The following is a 16,279-nucleotide window of genomic DNA, read 5'->3' as shown; positions in this document are numbered from 1 at the left end:
AGTGACAGTTGAGAAAGCCTAAAGTTGGTCCGGGTGTGTGCCCCGGACTGAGAACAGCAAGGTTAGCAGACGGCGGTGACTGTCTGCAGGAGAGGCTGCTTGGAGGTTGCCGAAAGGACCGTGGACGGGTGGTGGCCCGGCAGTACCGGAGCGGTATACGAAGAGAAGCCAGCACCATTGGCAGGGGCCTTTCGAATCCCGGCAAGGCTAGGAGTCACCGTGAATTTGCCAAATCCGTCAGTGAAGGGGACCTCTGGGTCTCCCAACAACCAAGTCCCGATTGAAGGCAACAGTCCAACCATTAGAGAGAGACACCGCCACCGCCAAGGCACCAGTTTCTCAGGGCCAGCGCCTGCGGGCAAAGAGGGGCTCCTCCGGCCCATATCCAAGCCGGGGAGCGGGTTACCGGTGGGAACCCATCGCTACCAACATAGACTTAGGTGCAGGAAAAGGGACCGTCACCGTCAACTACTGGGGAAAAGCAACAGCAGCCGTCCGTTGGACCCGTCTCTCCAGCCGTGTGTTTTACCGAGAACTGTGTCCCCGTCTCAGGCTGAGTGAGTACCACAGTGCCGTGAGGCACAGCGCTGCCCCTGTATCCCTGCTCCCCACCAAGCCCTGCACCGGCCCCGCCATCCCTCATCCCCCAACTCATCACTGGGCCCCGGGACGACCACCCCCCTATCCACGGAGGGGAGAACCAACAACTTTGCTGCTCCCTGTCATCGCTCCCGGGATCCCCATACAGAGCAGCGGTGGTGTCTACACAATCACCACAACCGTGGGTGGCGTCACGGACAATAAACTATCCCAAAAACCAAACCCCTTTCACTCACAGGCGAGGAGCGCCGCTCGAGTCCCCGGGATCCGGCCCATCGCTCGAGCCACCGAGCAGCAGCAGGCCGCAGCAGCAGTGGCGGCCGGACCCGAGCAGTGGGAGAGCGCAGCATCCCCTCCTCCGCCCGCGACAACTTGGCGTCACGAACAGGATCTTACCGCTCTGCCGTTGGGTAGAGGTGAGCCTTGTGACCGCCGGAGGTGTCCGGCTGGAAAATTTCAGAAGTCGCCATCTTTGGCGCGAAGAGTTCCCGCTCGAGCGTCTTCTCGAGTAGTGGAGGCGCGAAGGCCAAAACGCCGCCCCGATAGAGGAGGGGCCGGAAAGAGGCTAAGGGGGACGAAATGGCGGCTGGCCGCATGTGAGGTGGCTATAAAAGCAGGGACGCCAGGACCCTGTGGCCTTCTTGTTGCTAGTTCCTGGAAAGTACGACTGCCGAGATGTCCGCTTCAGCTAGTAACAGTGAGACCCCCGCGCCCGGCACGGCGACGTGGTTGAGGGACCGGACCGTCCCACTGAGTAATCGTCTGCAGGCCCACATGCAACTCCTCCTGGAGGAGTGGGAGACTGACATGGCGGACGTGGTGGCTGCTATGCGGAGACGCGAGGAGGAAGAGGATTTGGAGGAGCAGGTAAGAGACCCACGCCCCTGTATTCCTGAGGGATCGGCCATTGGAGCTGAGGAGCCCGGCCGGCTTCCGCTCACCCTGCCTCTCTCCCCGCTACCCGTGTTAACTGCTGCCGCTCCGCCACTAGGCCCGCTACCTGCCCAACCGGTAGCGATACCCTGCCAAGCCGCCCCGGCGGACCAACCGGCTGCAGACGCCCAGGACGTCCCTGAATTACTCCCGGGGGAACCGCTAGGACCGCGGCCCCTTAACAGAATGGTGCCAAAAGTCCCGGCAGTGACTGCGCCGGACCCCGAGCCCGGGACCGTGGCCTGGATGAAGGCCCGGGTGATTAAATTCCATCAACGTCAGCAGGATCAGATCTTCCGGATGATGGAGCAGTGGACCAACGAGGTGGGGATGCTGATTGCAACTGCCCCGATGTACGGGAGGGGAATAGATGTAACAGAGTCGACTGGTGACCCACGTCCCTATGTCCTACCAGGACCGGCCGCTGCGGCTGAGGGGCCCGGCCTAGTCTCGGCCTATGCATCACCCTTGCCGTTAGTCATGGGGCGCCTCAGTGTAAACTCGCCTGATCTGCTGCTCCGTGCTACTGCAGAAGGATCTGATGTGCTGGATGCTGGAGGCCAGGAGGCTGCGGCAGCTGGCGGCAACCCGCCTGACGCAGGAACAAGAGATGATGGCTCTGGCCCCAGCCCCGGGTCCGCTGCTGAGTTTGAGGAGGCAAGTGAGCGTTCCCGCTATGTAGGGGACCCAGTGGTTTTCCATACCCCGCGTACCGGTGGAAATGGGTACCGGGTACCCCTGTCACAGCAGGCATGTCAGTGCGTGTTTGATATGCTGGTGGAGGGGGATGGATCCACCTTAGCTGAGGAATCTGAGTAGGGCAACGGAGCACCGTTGCACAGTTCCCGTTGGGACCAGAAACTGTGTGTGTTTAAAAGTTAAAAGTTTTGAAAGAGAAAAATGAAAGTGATCAACTGATGGAGTAACCTGATTGTCAGCACCGTGATTGAACCGGCCGTTGCCGACATTGTTGTCCCCGTAGGGACCCTTCAAAAAGTTGCATAGGGAACTCTCTATGAACAGGCCCGAGAACTTGCAGGGCAACCACAAATGTTAGTGGCTTGTAAATAATATGGTTTTTGTTGCAACTGCCACCGTACCGCCTCCGGAGAGGCAGATTGGAGGGAGGGCCCGCAGTAGAGCAGGCTGGGGCCCAGCTACCATCAGAACCGGTGGCTACCCTCCGGAGGGGAAGGACAGATCCCGCTCGGGTAACTGATTCAGGACTGGGGTCAAGGGGTGCTGCTTGTTTCTTAGGGGCAGCATCAGGGCCAGGTTACTTGGGTGGGAGAGAGCGGCAGCAGCAACCGTTTAAAATGTTACCGTAACGTTTAAGAAAAGTACCTCCCGTTGTGGGATGAAGTTATTTTACTTGTTATGTTTTTATCTTTTTCAGAAAAATAAAACCGGTGTTGGACGGGCAGCCCGCGGACGGTCTGCATTTTGCTAAGGGGGAATGTGACACCCTGGGCAAGCCAGGGGTCACAGGTCATGACACCACCACACCCTACACCCCGGATAGGTACACCAAAGCTACACAAAAATCCTTGTTGCCTTCCTCCAGGGGCTGATGTCCACACCAGGGGGTGGGCCAGGCGGTTGGCTCCACCCACCGAGGAGTTCACAGTCCTGGAGGCGGGAAAACCAGCAGTCAAGCTAGGGAAGTGAAGGAGTAAACAGTGAAGAGTTGAGTTTGGCGAGTTAAAAGTGAGAGGAAGGAGAAGGAGGACAGTGAGAGTAGTGACAGAGAAAGTGACAGTTGAGAAAGCCTAAAGTTGGTCCGGGTGTGTGCCCCGGACTGAGAACAGCAAGGTTAGCAGACGGCGGTGACTGTCTGCTGGAGAGGCTGCTTGGAGGTTGCCGAAAGGACCGTGGACGGGTGGTGGCCCGGTGGTACCGGAGCGGTATACGAAGAGAAGCCAGCACTATTGGCAGGGGCCTTTAGGAGTCGCCGTGAATTTGCCAAATCCGTCAGTGAAGGGGACCTCTGGGTCTCCCAACAACCAAGTCCCGATTGAAGGCGACAGTCCAACCGTTAGAGAGAGACACCGCCACCGCCAAGGCACCAGTTTCTCAGGGCCAGTGCCTGCGGGCAAAGAGGGGCTCCTCCGGCTCATATCCAAGCCGGGGAGCGGGTTACCGGTGGGAACCCATCGCTACCAACATAGACTTAGGTGCAGGAAAAGGGACCGTCACCGTCAACTACTGGGGAAAAGCAACAGCAGCCGTCCGTGGGAACCGTCTTTCCAGCCGTGTGTTTTACCGAGAACTGTGTCCCCGTCTCAGGCTGAGTGAGTACCACAGTGCCGTGAGGCACAGCACTGCCCCCGCGTCCCTGCACCCCACCAAGCCCTGCACCGGCCCCGCCATCCCTCATCCCCCAACTCATCACTGGGCCCCAGGATGACCACGCCCCTACCCACGGAGGGGAGAACCGTTACGTCTTGGTAATTATAAATTCTTAACAGTCAATAGCAGTTGCCACATTTGAAAGGGTCTGCTTTTCTCACCTCTTTAGCCCCCCAACAACTTGATCGCTGGGTAACAATGGTTGTCATGGCACCAGAAGGTCATAGAATGACATCTGTTTTTTACATGAACAATTCACTGGTTTTCTAAATGGGTTCACTTGTGGGAGTTTCTGCTGTTTTGGCATTGAAGGATGGCAGGGGCTCTTCAAATGCGACAATGGCGTCCAGAATCAGTTCCAACCAAAATTGTCACCGAAAGCTAAATAGTGTTGCTTCCCTTCTGAGCTCTACCATGTGCCCACACACTAGTTTGTAGCCACATATGGGGTCATGTACAACAGGATTGGGCAGTCCTTTAATTCTTTTTGAACTTCTGAAAATGAAAAAATTGGGTATAAAGCAACCTCCTAGTGGAAAAACATTTATTTTTTTTCATTTTCACAGCCCAATGTTCTAAAATTCACTGAAGCACCAGTGGGTTCAAGAAGCTCACCAAACCCCTTCATGTATTCTTCGATAGGTGTATTTTCCAAAGTAGGGTCCCTTGTGGTGGTTTATGTTGTTTTGTACAATGAATTGCAGTAGATACATGAAATCACAGTATCCCTTGGGCTTCATATGAGTACCAACATGGCAGCTGTGGCAGCCTTTAGCAGGCTTCAGGATGCCAAGGCAACCAATTCACACCCTCTAATTGTTTAGTAGAGGGACAATGGGCACCTGAAAAGGCCCACCCCAGGACCCTGTGACTTAATTGGCATTTAAAGTGTTAACAGCCGCTAATAGAAATCAGCTCTAATTGCTACTATTTCATACAGATGCCACACCCAGAATTTGCCAGGTGTTGTGGGTTCACCTCCTGCGCCCACTCCAAAAACACGCATTCGGCATATGACGCCCATGTACATCACATTTTGAGAAGGGGCTAAAATGCTATTTCTAATATTAGGATTATTCATCCAATCTAAAATAGAATTTCAAAGTAAGTACACTAGTTTTATCAGATCTAAAAAATCCATTGTAATAACATATTCAGATTTAGTTTGAAGTCCTGTGACGGAACCACTCTTTCAGCTTAATTAATCCAAATCATTTCATTTTTCTATGAAAAATAAGTGAAACTGAGAAGAAAGTGTTTCTGAGTGGCTGAAAATAAGTAAAACGAGCTACACATTTTGTAATTACAGCTGGGAGAATACATTAGAATGGCATTAAATTCTACTTCAATTTTACAAAAATCCGCATTCACCAAAAATCTGATTTTTTTTAATTCACTCCTGCGAGGATTCAGAAGAATAACAGCCACAAGCCACCATTTTTCTGAAACATATCAGGCCACCATGTTATAAAATAATGAAAAAAACAAACATTTTCCTCACCTCTCTGTCCCTTCCTCCACCCGTGTGTTATTTGTCACATATTTAGATTGGCAGGACGAAATCCCCAAAGGTTTGTCAGTAGCCCGAGGCTTCCGGCTGTCCATGTGGGCACATGCGCAGAATTCTCCGATGTTTACCAAACCCAGAAGGCTCGGACCTGCAACCAAGGCCCTAGGATTTCAATACTGCCAGCGCTAATTCAAACATGCGGCGAGGACCAGAGGGGTGATGGTGAGGAGATGAAGTGGTGAGCAGTGAAGTGACTATAGGGATTTTTTTTATTTTTTTTAGATATTACGTTCATTATGCTTTGGGGTCTGAATGAAAAGACCCCAAAGCATAACAAGGGACATTAAAATTGTGAATAACTTCTCCAAAAATCAAATTTCACTAGAAAACCTGAGCAAACAGGTAAATTTGAATCTGAATTTTGAAGAACAGAACAAAAAAAAATTTCCAGCTCCCCTCTTGGAAATGTTTGAGTCCAGTCTGCTTGGAAACACGATGTAACCAACTATGAATAAAATCCCAAAAATAGAGAAGCTCCAGCTTCTGGATAAAAATTCCACTTTATTGTACTACTAGCTGTAGTATCTTGAGGTGCCCGTGATAGTAACTGTCTATCTCCCTCTCTCCCACTCTCTGTGTCCCTCTCTGTCTGTCTGTCTCCCTCTCTCTGTCTCTGTGTGTTTCTGTCTCTGTGTGTCTGTGCTTGTGTGTATTTATGTGTCTGTATGTCTCTGTGTATCTCTGTCTATGTGTGTCTGTGTCTATATCTGTATCTCTGTGTCACTGTCATGTTCCCCCCCGGAGTCTGCTCCTGCGACTTCTGCTCCGATCGCCAGATGACGCCATGTTCCTACCATGGATAGTGCTGATGATGGGAGAGGAGTCAGTGCCCATGGCTCTGCGGAGCACAGGCTCTGCTCATCCACTAGGCTGGGTTTCCCTGGAACCTGCAGTATCACTGGCTGACTGTAGGTGGCATGAGTCTTCCAGCTGAAGTTGCCAACATTCACCTGCAGCCAATGGGAAGACACCACACCCTTCTTATTCCCCCTCCTGTCACATGACCACTGCCAGAGATGTGCTGTTTGTATTTTAATTCCTGTGCGCTGACCTTTGCTTGTTATTTGACTACCCTCCTGCCTGTCGTTTTTGTACCTTGCTACCAGTTCCGGATATGACCTCTGCTTTGTCTCCTCACTACGCCCTTGCCTGCCGATTCTGTTCCTGTTTAACATCTCCTGGTTTTTACCCTGCCTGACGACCATGGACTACAGCCTACCACAGCTAGTGATCTTTGGGGCTCTGTGTAAAGGCCCCGTCACACACAAAGATAAATCTTTGGCAGATCTGTGGTTGCAGTGAAATCATGGACATATTGTTCCATTTGTACACAGCCACAAACCTGGCACTGATTGTCCACAATTTCACTGCAACCACAGATCTGCCACAGATTTATCTCTGTGTGTGACAGGGCCTTAATTCCAAATCCCTGTATAGGGGTTAAAGGGTTGCAGAGTTCTTGGGGTCCTGCTTTGTGAGCGGCTTTTCTCTAGACTCCCCTTACAGCCAGTCTGAGTCTGTGGCTCCAATCAGGCTTTACAGTCTCTGCATGTCTCTGTCTGTGTGTCTCTGTGGGTCTCTGTGTGTGCCTGTCTCTGTGTGACTCTGCCTCTGTGTCTGTCTGTCTCTGTGTCTCTGTCTGTGTGTCTCTGTGTGTGAATGTGTCTCTGTGTGTGTCTGTGTGTGTCCGTGTCTCTATATATGTGCCTCTGTGTGTCTCTATCTCTGCATGTCTGTGTGTCTCTGTCTGTGTGTCTCTGTCTTTGTGGGTCTATGTGTGTGTCTGTCTCTGTGTATCTCTGTATGTGTCTCTGTGTGTCTCCGTCTCTTTCTCTGTGCCTCTGTGTCTCTGTATCAGTTATCAGTCTTTATGTGTCTATGTCTCTGTGTGTCTCTGTATCAGTCTCTGTATTAGTCTGTCTCTGTGTGCGTCTTTGTGTGTCTCTGTATCAGTCTCTGTGTGTCTGTATTTCTGTGTGTCCCTGTATCAGTCTTTGTGTCTATGTCTCTGTGTGTGTCTCTGTATCAGTCTCTGTATCAGTTGCTGTCTCTGTGTGTGTCTCTGTATCAGTCTCTGTGTGTCTCTGTGTCTCTCTCTCTCTTTGTCTCTGTCTCTATATCAGTCTCTGTGATTCTATGTCTCTGTCTCTGTGTGTCTCTTTGTCAGTCTATGTGTGTCTCTGTCCCTGCGTGTGTCTCTGCATCAGTCTGTGTGTGTGCCTCTCTTTGTGTCTCTGTGTCTGTCTTTGTGTTTCTGTGTGTCTGTCTCTGTATCAGACTCTGTGTCCCTGTGTGTCTCTGTATCAGTCTGTGTCTCTGTCTCTATATCAGTCTCTCTGTGTCTCTGTCTCTGTGTGTCTCTGTCTCTATATCAGTGTCTCTGTCTGTGTGTCTCTGCCTCTATATCAGTCTCTCTGTGTCTCTGTCTGTGTGGGTGTCTCTGTCTGTATGTGACACTGTGTGTCTGTGTGTGTGTGTCTGTGTCTCTGTGTTTGTCTCTATCGACATCATATTATCTGACACATTACCTGTCTTATACTAACAATGTCCTTTGTTGCCTATAGCAATCAATTACAGTTCATATTAATGACCTGTAGCTCCCAGCTCCATTGATTTTAATGTAAGCAGGTTTTTCGGCAAATAACTAAAGCGCGGGGTTAAATTTTCCCCTCAAAACATAGTCTATGACATTCCCTGAGTCACATGAGGTGTCTGTGCAAAAGTTTGTGATTGTAAATGTGACGGTGCGGATTCTTTTAACGGACATACACACACACACACATACATACATACATACACTCAGCTTTATATATTAGATTTTAAAAATTTATATCAAAAGCAGACTGGTGAGAAGAAACAAAGCTACGTATTTCGAATGCTATTTTTGTGTTCTTTGACAAAGTGCTTTGATAATACACTCTGTATAGCATTTCATACAGGTAGCTTTATTTCATCCCATCATGCTACTTTTAAGATGAATTTTAAAAATACTGCAGGAGCTGGAGCTTCTCCATTTTTTAAAATTTGAATATTTCCTGATCCGCTCATCTCTATTTGTATTAACCAGTGATGAACACAAATTCAAGGGTACAAGAGTTCTGTCTATGAAAGGAGCTGCTTGCTGATTTGGAAGTGGTATTGGCCCGTTACTTCTTGAACCCCTGTGCGACTGCACAATCTATACGAATGATATGTCCACCTCTGATAATAATTATTTGCTGTATTAATCCACACATGGCCAACAAATTACCGGTATTCTAAAATCAATTGAAGAGTTATTTTAGCCAGAGAATGAGAAAATGGGGCCCTCTAGTGGATTTTATGGAACATTACATGAAACACAGTACAATTCTTCTAATAGTGCCTCACAAAGGATTATTTAGGGTATGTGCGCACGTTGCTTTTTACCTGCTTTTTACCTGCTTTTTTGCTGCTTTTTCTTCTGCGCTGTTTAATGCCAAAATGGATGTGTTCTTCTATTCAAGCAAAGTCTATGGGAATTTGGGTTTCTTGTTCACACTATGTTGTTCAAAATGCTGCCTTTATGTGGCAGAACTTTGGTCAAAAAATCAGCTTTTCAAAGAAGCAACATGTCAATTGTTTTTGCCATTTGGGTTTTGCACTGCAAAGCTGAGTTTTTGACCAAAGTTCTGCCACAAAAAGGCAGCATTTTGAACAACATAGTGTGAACAAGAAACCCAAATTCCCATAGACTTTGCTTGAATAGAAGAACACATCCATTTTGGCATTAAACAGCGCAGAAGAAAAAGCAGCAAAAAAGCAGGTAAAAAGCAGGTAAAAAGCAACGTGCGCACATACCCTTAGGGATAGTTAGCTTGGATATAATCATTATAGATATAGTTAGATATCTATAGATATAGTTATGGATGTGGCTGAATGTATCACTTTATGTTATACAACATAATTAGGTTTATTTAGAAATGTTTCTATAACAATGCATCTACTAATTGTAGAGTTTTTAAAAAGCTGAATAATGTTGACTAAAGCTCACTTGTCTTAAACTTTTTTTAAAGCATTCTTTTTTTCACTAACTGAAGTGGTGGTGATTTTAATTAAAAAAATGCATTATCTACCAGATTTAATTTATATTTCTGTTACATGTGAATTTTTAGGTGTGAAGTTGCAGTAGATTTCATGCTATCTAAGGCCCCCTGCCTTCACACATCTGTGTAAAAAAGGCACGCTTTACACTCTTCATTTTGGACATCTGTATCATCATCCATGTGTCCATGTGTGTCATCCATGTATCATCAGTGTGATATCCGTGTGCCATCCGTATGTCTGTGTGACACATCCATGTGGCATCCATATGACCAGAAAAAAATGCATGATACTGAAATGAATGGTTTTGTATATGTAAACAATGTGCAAAGCCAGAAAAATGATAGATAAATGCTAGATACACTGTGTGCAGAATTATTAGGCAAATGAGTATTTTGATCACATGATCATTTTTATACATGTTGTCCTACTCCAAGCTGCATAGGCTTGAGAGCCAACTACCAATTAAGTAAATCAGGTGATGTGCATCTCTGTAATGAGGAGGGGTGTGGTGTAATGACATCAACACCCTATATAAGGTGTGCTTAATTATTAGGCAACTTCCTTTCCTTTGGCAAAATGGGTCAGAAGAAAGATTTGACGGGCTCTGAAAAGTCCAAAACTGTGAGATGTCTTGCAGAGGGATGCAGCAGTCTTGAAATTGCCGAACTTTTAAAGCATGATCATCGAACAATCAAGTGTTTCATAGCAAATAGCCAACAGGGTTGCAAGAAGCATGTTGGGCAAAAAAGGCGCAAAATAACTGCCCATAAATTGAGGAAAATCAAGCATGAAGCTGCCAAGATGCCATTTGCCACCAGTTTGGCCAGATTTCAGAGCTGCAATGTTACTGGAGTATCAAAAAGCACAAGGTGTGCCATACTCAGGGACATGACCAAGATAAGAAAGGCAGAAAAACGACCACCTTTGCACAAGAAACATAAGAAAAAATGTCAAGACTGGGCCAAGAAATATCTGAAGACTGATTTTTTAAACGTTTTATGGACTGATGAAATGAGAGTGACTCTTGATGGGCCAGATGAGCCAGAGGCTGGATCAGTAAAGGGCAGAGAGCTCCACTCCGACTCAGATGCCAGCAAGGTGGAGGTGGGGTACTGGTATGGGCTGGTATCATCAAAGATGAACTTGTGGGACCTTTTCGGGTTGAGAATGGAGTGAAGCTCAACTACCAGAACTACTGCCAGTTTCTGGAAGACAACTTCTTCAAGAAGTGGTTCAGGAAGTATTCGGTATCGTTCAAGAAAAACATGATTTTCATGCAGGACAATGCTCCATCACATGCATCCAACTACTCCACAGTGTGGCTGGCCAGTAAAGGTCTAACAGAGGAAAAAATAATGACATGGCCCCCATGTTCACCTGATCTGAACCCCATAGAGAACATGTGGTCCCTCATAAAATGTGAGATCTACAGGGAGGGAAAACAGTACACCTCTCGGAACAGTGTCTTGGATCAATGTTGATTGTAAACAGATCAAGCAACTGACAGAATCTATGGATGGTAGGCTGTTGAGTGGCATCCTAAAGAAAGGTGGCTATATTGGTCACTAATTTTTTGGGGTTTTGTTTTTGCATGTCAGAAATGTTTATTTCTAAGTTTTGTGTAGTTATATTGGTTTACCTGGTTAAAATAAAATAAGTGAGATGGGAATATATTTGGTTTTTATTAAGTTGCCTAATAATTCTGCACAGATATATTACCTGCAAAAACAGATATCCTCCTAAGATAGCCAAATCTAAAAAAAAACCACTCAGACTTTCAAAAATATTAAGCTTTGATATTTATGAGTCTTTTGGGTTGATTGAGAACATAGTTGTTGATCAATAATAAAAAAAATCCTCTAAAATACAACTTGCCCAATAATCCTGCACACGGTGTAGATAGATAGATAGATAGATAGATAGATAGTTTGTACATGGATATCTATGTATTTAGCAGAGTTAATAAAAAAAAAGTTGGGTCCCCCCTAATTTTCATAACCAGCACAGGTATAACAGCAGCTTAAGACTGCAACCCTCAACTTTCCCTTGGCTCATTTTGAAAAATAGAGGAGATTTTTTTAATTATTTGAACAAATAATTAAAAAAAAATAAACGGCTTAGGATCCCCCCATTTTTTAAAAACCAGCCAAGGGACAGCAGACTGCTGATATTTTGAGGGTGGGAAGGGCCATGGCCCTTCCGAGCCTAAAAATAGAGGCTCACAGTCACCCCAGAAGTGGCGCATCTATTAGATGCCCCAAATCTGGCACTGTTCTTGGCTCTTAAGGGGGCTTTACACGCTACGATATCGTTAATGTTTTATCGTCGGGGTCACGTTGTTAGTGACGCACATCCGGCGTCATTAACGATATCGCAGCGTGTGACACGTACCAGCGACCTTAAGCGACCTCAAAAATGGTGAAAATCGTTCACCATGGAGAGGTCGTCCCAAACTCAAAAATCGGTAAGGGTTGTTTTTCGTTGTGGTTCGTCGCTCCTGCGGCAGCACACATCGCTTTGTGTGACACCACAGGAGCGAGCAACGTCTCCTTACCTGCTGCCGGCCACAATGCGGAAGGAAGAGGTGGGCGGGATGTTTACATCATGCTCAGCTCCGCCCCTCCGCTTTGATTGGCCGGCCGCTTAGTGACATCGCGGTGACGTCGATGTGATGCCAATCGTCCCTCCCCCTTGAGGGAGGGATTGTTCGGCAGTCACAGCGCCGACGCCGACCAGGTAAGTGCATGTGACGCTGCCGTAGCGATAATGTTCGCTGCGACAGCGATCACACGATTTCGCTTGCATGACGGGGGCGGGTACTTACATGCTCGATATCGCTAGCAATTGCGAGCAATATCGTAGCGTGTAAAGCACGCTTTACTGTCACCCTGGTGAGGTGGCCAATTGGGTAATATTTGGGGTTGATGCCAGATTTCATTTTAATTAAATTTGTGTATATGTGTATGCAGTGTCAGTGAATTATTATACTTACCTACCGCTGTCTTCTCTGCTTTTGAGCTCCCTTTTGCGCCTCTTCAGTGACGTAACCGCTCTTGTCTGAGTGACACTGTGCATATCACAGAAGTGGCTTTTTCAATTCAAGCATCAGAATGAGGCTCCATAGATTTATATTGTAAGGGTTTGCCCACACTTGTAAATTGGAAGAGTGCAATGCAAGAAAAACGTTACTGCACTTGCACCAATGTTATTTAATAAGGTAGTGCACATCTGCCATTTTTATGTCACCTGTATTCAGCCTGAGAAAAAAAATTGCACACTCGCACTGCATTCGCATTATGGAATACCAAATTGATTTCACTTGTCCCACTTTTCTTGACAAGAATAGAACCTAATTTTTATACACCAGTGTGAATGAATCCTAACAGAGACTTCCGGCTCACGCAGAACGCAGTGTAAGGCCTCTTTCACACGTCAGTATTTTGCATCAGTGTTTCATCAGTGTGTCATCAGTATTTGGATACCAAAACCAGGAATGTCTCCAAAACACAGAACACGTGTCAGTCTTTCAATTATAGTTGTTCTAGTAAGTTCCACTCCTGGTTTTGGCATCCAAATACTGATGACACACTGACGAAACACTGATGCAAAATACTGACGTGTGAAAGAGGCCTAACTTGGAGAGTCTGAAGAGCAGTGATGTCACTCAGAAGACCATGATGACACTGGATACAAGAGAAAACCATGTTAGATGGGTATCAACATATACACATTATCCGACATACCCACAGATTAAGTAAAAAAATCAATGAAAGGGCTTCTTCAAGTGTTATACTGTAGGTTCAGGACATACTGGTAACAGAGTTTATCTATTTTTAGCACTGTTAATGGCCAAACAGATTTAGCCATGAGTCTATGGAATATTTGCTAGCTTCTAGTGTTTTTTATAAATAACAGTACCCTTGTTATATAGTATACACATCTCTTACGCCTTATGCACATGCTGCGTTTTTTTATGTATTTTTTTCTAACTCTGCATGGCTCTCCTGAAGCCAGCAAACTCAATGAGATTTCTGAAGTGCTGTGCCAACGCTGCGATTTTTCCTTGCAGATTTGGGTGAGATTTTGATCACAAGATGAGCAAACCCTTCAAAGTTCGGTTCGCCAAGCCTTACCGAACAAACGGTACGTTTGCTGAACTGTTCTTAGAACCGTTCGACAAACCTTTTCGAACCTCATTGCATTCAATTAGAGGCAAAACCTAAGGCAGAGAACACACCTTTAGGCCTGCGCCACACATCCGTGTCTCCGGTACGTTTTTGGCATTTTTTACACGTACCGGAGACACGTGCTGATGTTGACACAGTATTTTTAATATAAAAAGCCTCACGTCAGTGTTTGCGCACGGAGCGTGTGTCCGTTCCGTGCGTACGTTTGAGCGTGCCGAAAAAGCGCTGACATGTCCGTTTTCCACCGGCATAACGTCCTCACGGATCCATTAAATCCTATGGGTCCGTGTTTACACGTACGTGATACGGATGGCCTCCGTATGCTATCCGTGTGGTCCGTGTCCGTGTTTTAATTAGAAAGGTTGTTACAATCTCAAATACTTTCAGGTGGCGTAGCTAACATATTTTTTTTGCACAAAACTAACTATGCATTTGCAGAAGGAGTGAGCAAGCAAGCAGTTGTAGTTCTGTGTATTGAAAGATATATTTTGAGCAAAATTTCGGCTTCGAAATATAATAATGGCACCACGGGTGGACACGGAGAAACTGATAACAGCTGTCGAGACTCACCCACCATTATGGGATACACGTGTTGATGGTTACCATGACCGACTGACAGTTGACCGCCATTGGAATCAAGTAGCTGAGGAAGTGTACCCCAATAATGCATGGGCTAGATGTTCGCCTGCAAAGCGTGCTAAATATGGTAAGTTGTTGTATGTTTTTATATTTATTTATTTAATATATATATTAGGATTTTTCAAATAATTACAAACTGTGAATGTTTTGTTATAGTTATGTTGTCTTTTAGTTAAAAAATCTTTGTGAAGAATTGGTATATGTACTACTCTATATATTGAGTTCATGTTAAATTTTTTAAAAGTTAACCAAACATTTCATAACTTACAAAAATCAAAGTATACTTATTTTTGTAATCTGACTTTAAATTCTTCATGAAGTTAATTAATTAACTGATTAAACTGTCATGTGTTTTTAAATTCCCTGTTTTATTAGTCTAATTTTAGTATCACAATTTCAATTCATGTTTTTTTATTTTTAATATTTTTTTATAATTTAGTTAAATAACATTTCAATATCATGACCTACATGAATTAAATAATATTTCTATTAATTTATTGCCAAATGATATTGCTAAAAAAAAAAATAGGAAAATTTAAATATATATGACAATTACTTCAAAGATAATTTATCAGAAATATTATTTTGTTATGTGTGAATGTCTAAAAATGCTTTTGAATGAAGAATATATAAAAAAATTTTTTTTCCTCAAAAGTATTTGGCCAACATTATTTTGTTAAATTGTATATTACATTTAGCAAACATTATTTTAATTAATGTGTGCAGATTTATGGTGAATGTTGCAAGTGACATATTTTTTAAAATTACACAGTTGACTTGGTCAAAAGGCGTTGGCGTTCAGCACGTGATCAGTACCGAAGGGAGTACAACCCTATACCATCCTCATCCAGCCAAGGCCGCAAACGCAGATATGTTTATTATGAACAAATAAGCTTCCTAGCACCCATCTTAGAAGTAACACAGTAAGTTTTTTTTTTTTTTTAGAAGAAAAAAAAAAAAATGCAACATTCATTTACTTCATGAAGATAATTGTACAAATATAAATGTTAAGATTGTAATATGTTGTCTCATTTCTTATAGAACGGAGGATAATCTAGACGATTCAGATGATCAACCAACAGCTGGACCCTCTGCTACAGCCACCTCAGCATCAGAACAAGAACCTGGCAGAGAAGACAGTGAAAATCCAGAGATTCAACAAGATGCAGCAACTGAATCACATGAGGGTGGGACAGAGAGTGCACAAACCAACACCCAAGGCTCATCCACACAACAAACAACCACACCAGCTACACAATCAACACAAACAAATGTACTTCCACGTTTTGCACCACAACCTCTACGTGCAAGAAGAATCCGCAGACCTGAGGAAATGAGATCCTTACCGGAAATAATTGACACACGCATTATTCACATAATGAACACTCTAATTCCAGAAACAGATGCCGAGCGCTTTTGTCGGTCTTTATCTTCTAGCTTAACCAAAATTCCATCCGATAGGCAGGAACGTGTACGTGCTGCTATGCTGACCCTACTTTCAGCTAGTCAGGCAGAACAGGAACCAGTGAGAGTATATGAGGCCATAGAAAATTGGCGTACCATTATGCAACAACATACAGTCCCAAACACAACAGACAATCAAAATACAATTTCAACACAAACAACAATGGCAACTGTAATAGTCAATAATCCAGTATTACAACAATCTGGTCAACCTTCAATTGCTTCAAGTACGTTATTCCCAACACCAATTAGACAAGGGTATGTTGCAACCAATACTGGTGCCTTAAGCACTGTACAAAGTGCTACCTCACAGCAACCCATCAACTATTTGAATTTACAACCCACTCCAAGTACTAGTTACTTTACTCAACCCACAAATATTGGTGGTTTACCTAACTTGTTTCCTGGTTCAACATACCCACAATCATTCATGATGCCTCATTATCCAATCTCAACTATGTTACCTACACCA

This window comes from Anomaloglossus baeobatrachus, chromosome 5, assembly GCF_048569485.1.
Source record: "Anomaloglossus baeobatrachus isolate aAnoBae1 chromosome 5, aAnoBae1.hap1, whole genome shotgun sequence".
Classification (NCBI taxonomy): Eukaryota; Metazoa; Chordata; class Amphibia; order Anura; family Aromobatidae; genus Anomaloglossus; species Anomaloglossus baeobatrachus.
This window is presented reverse-complemented; position numbering follows the sequence as displayed.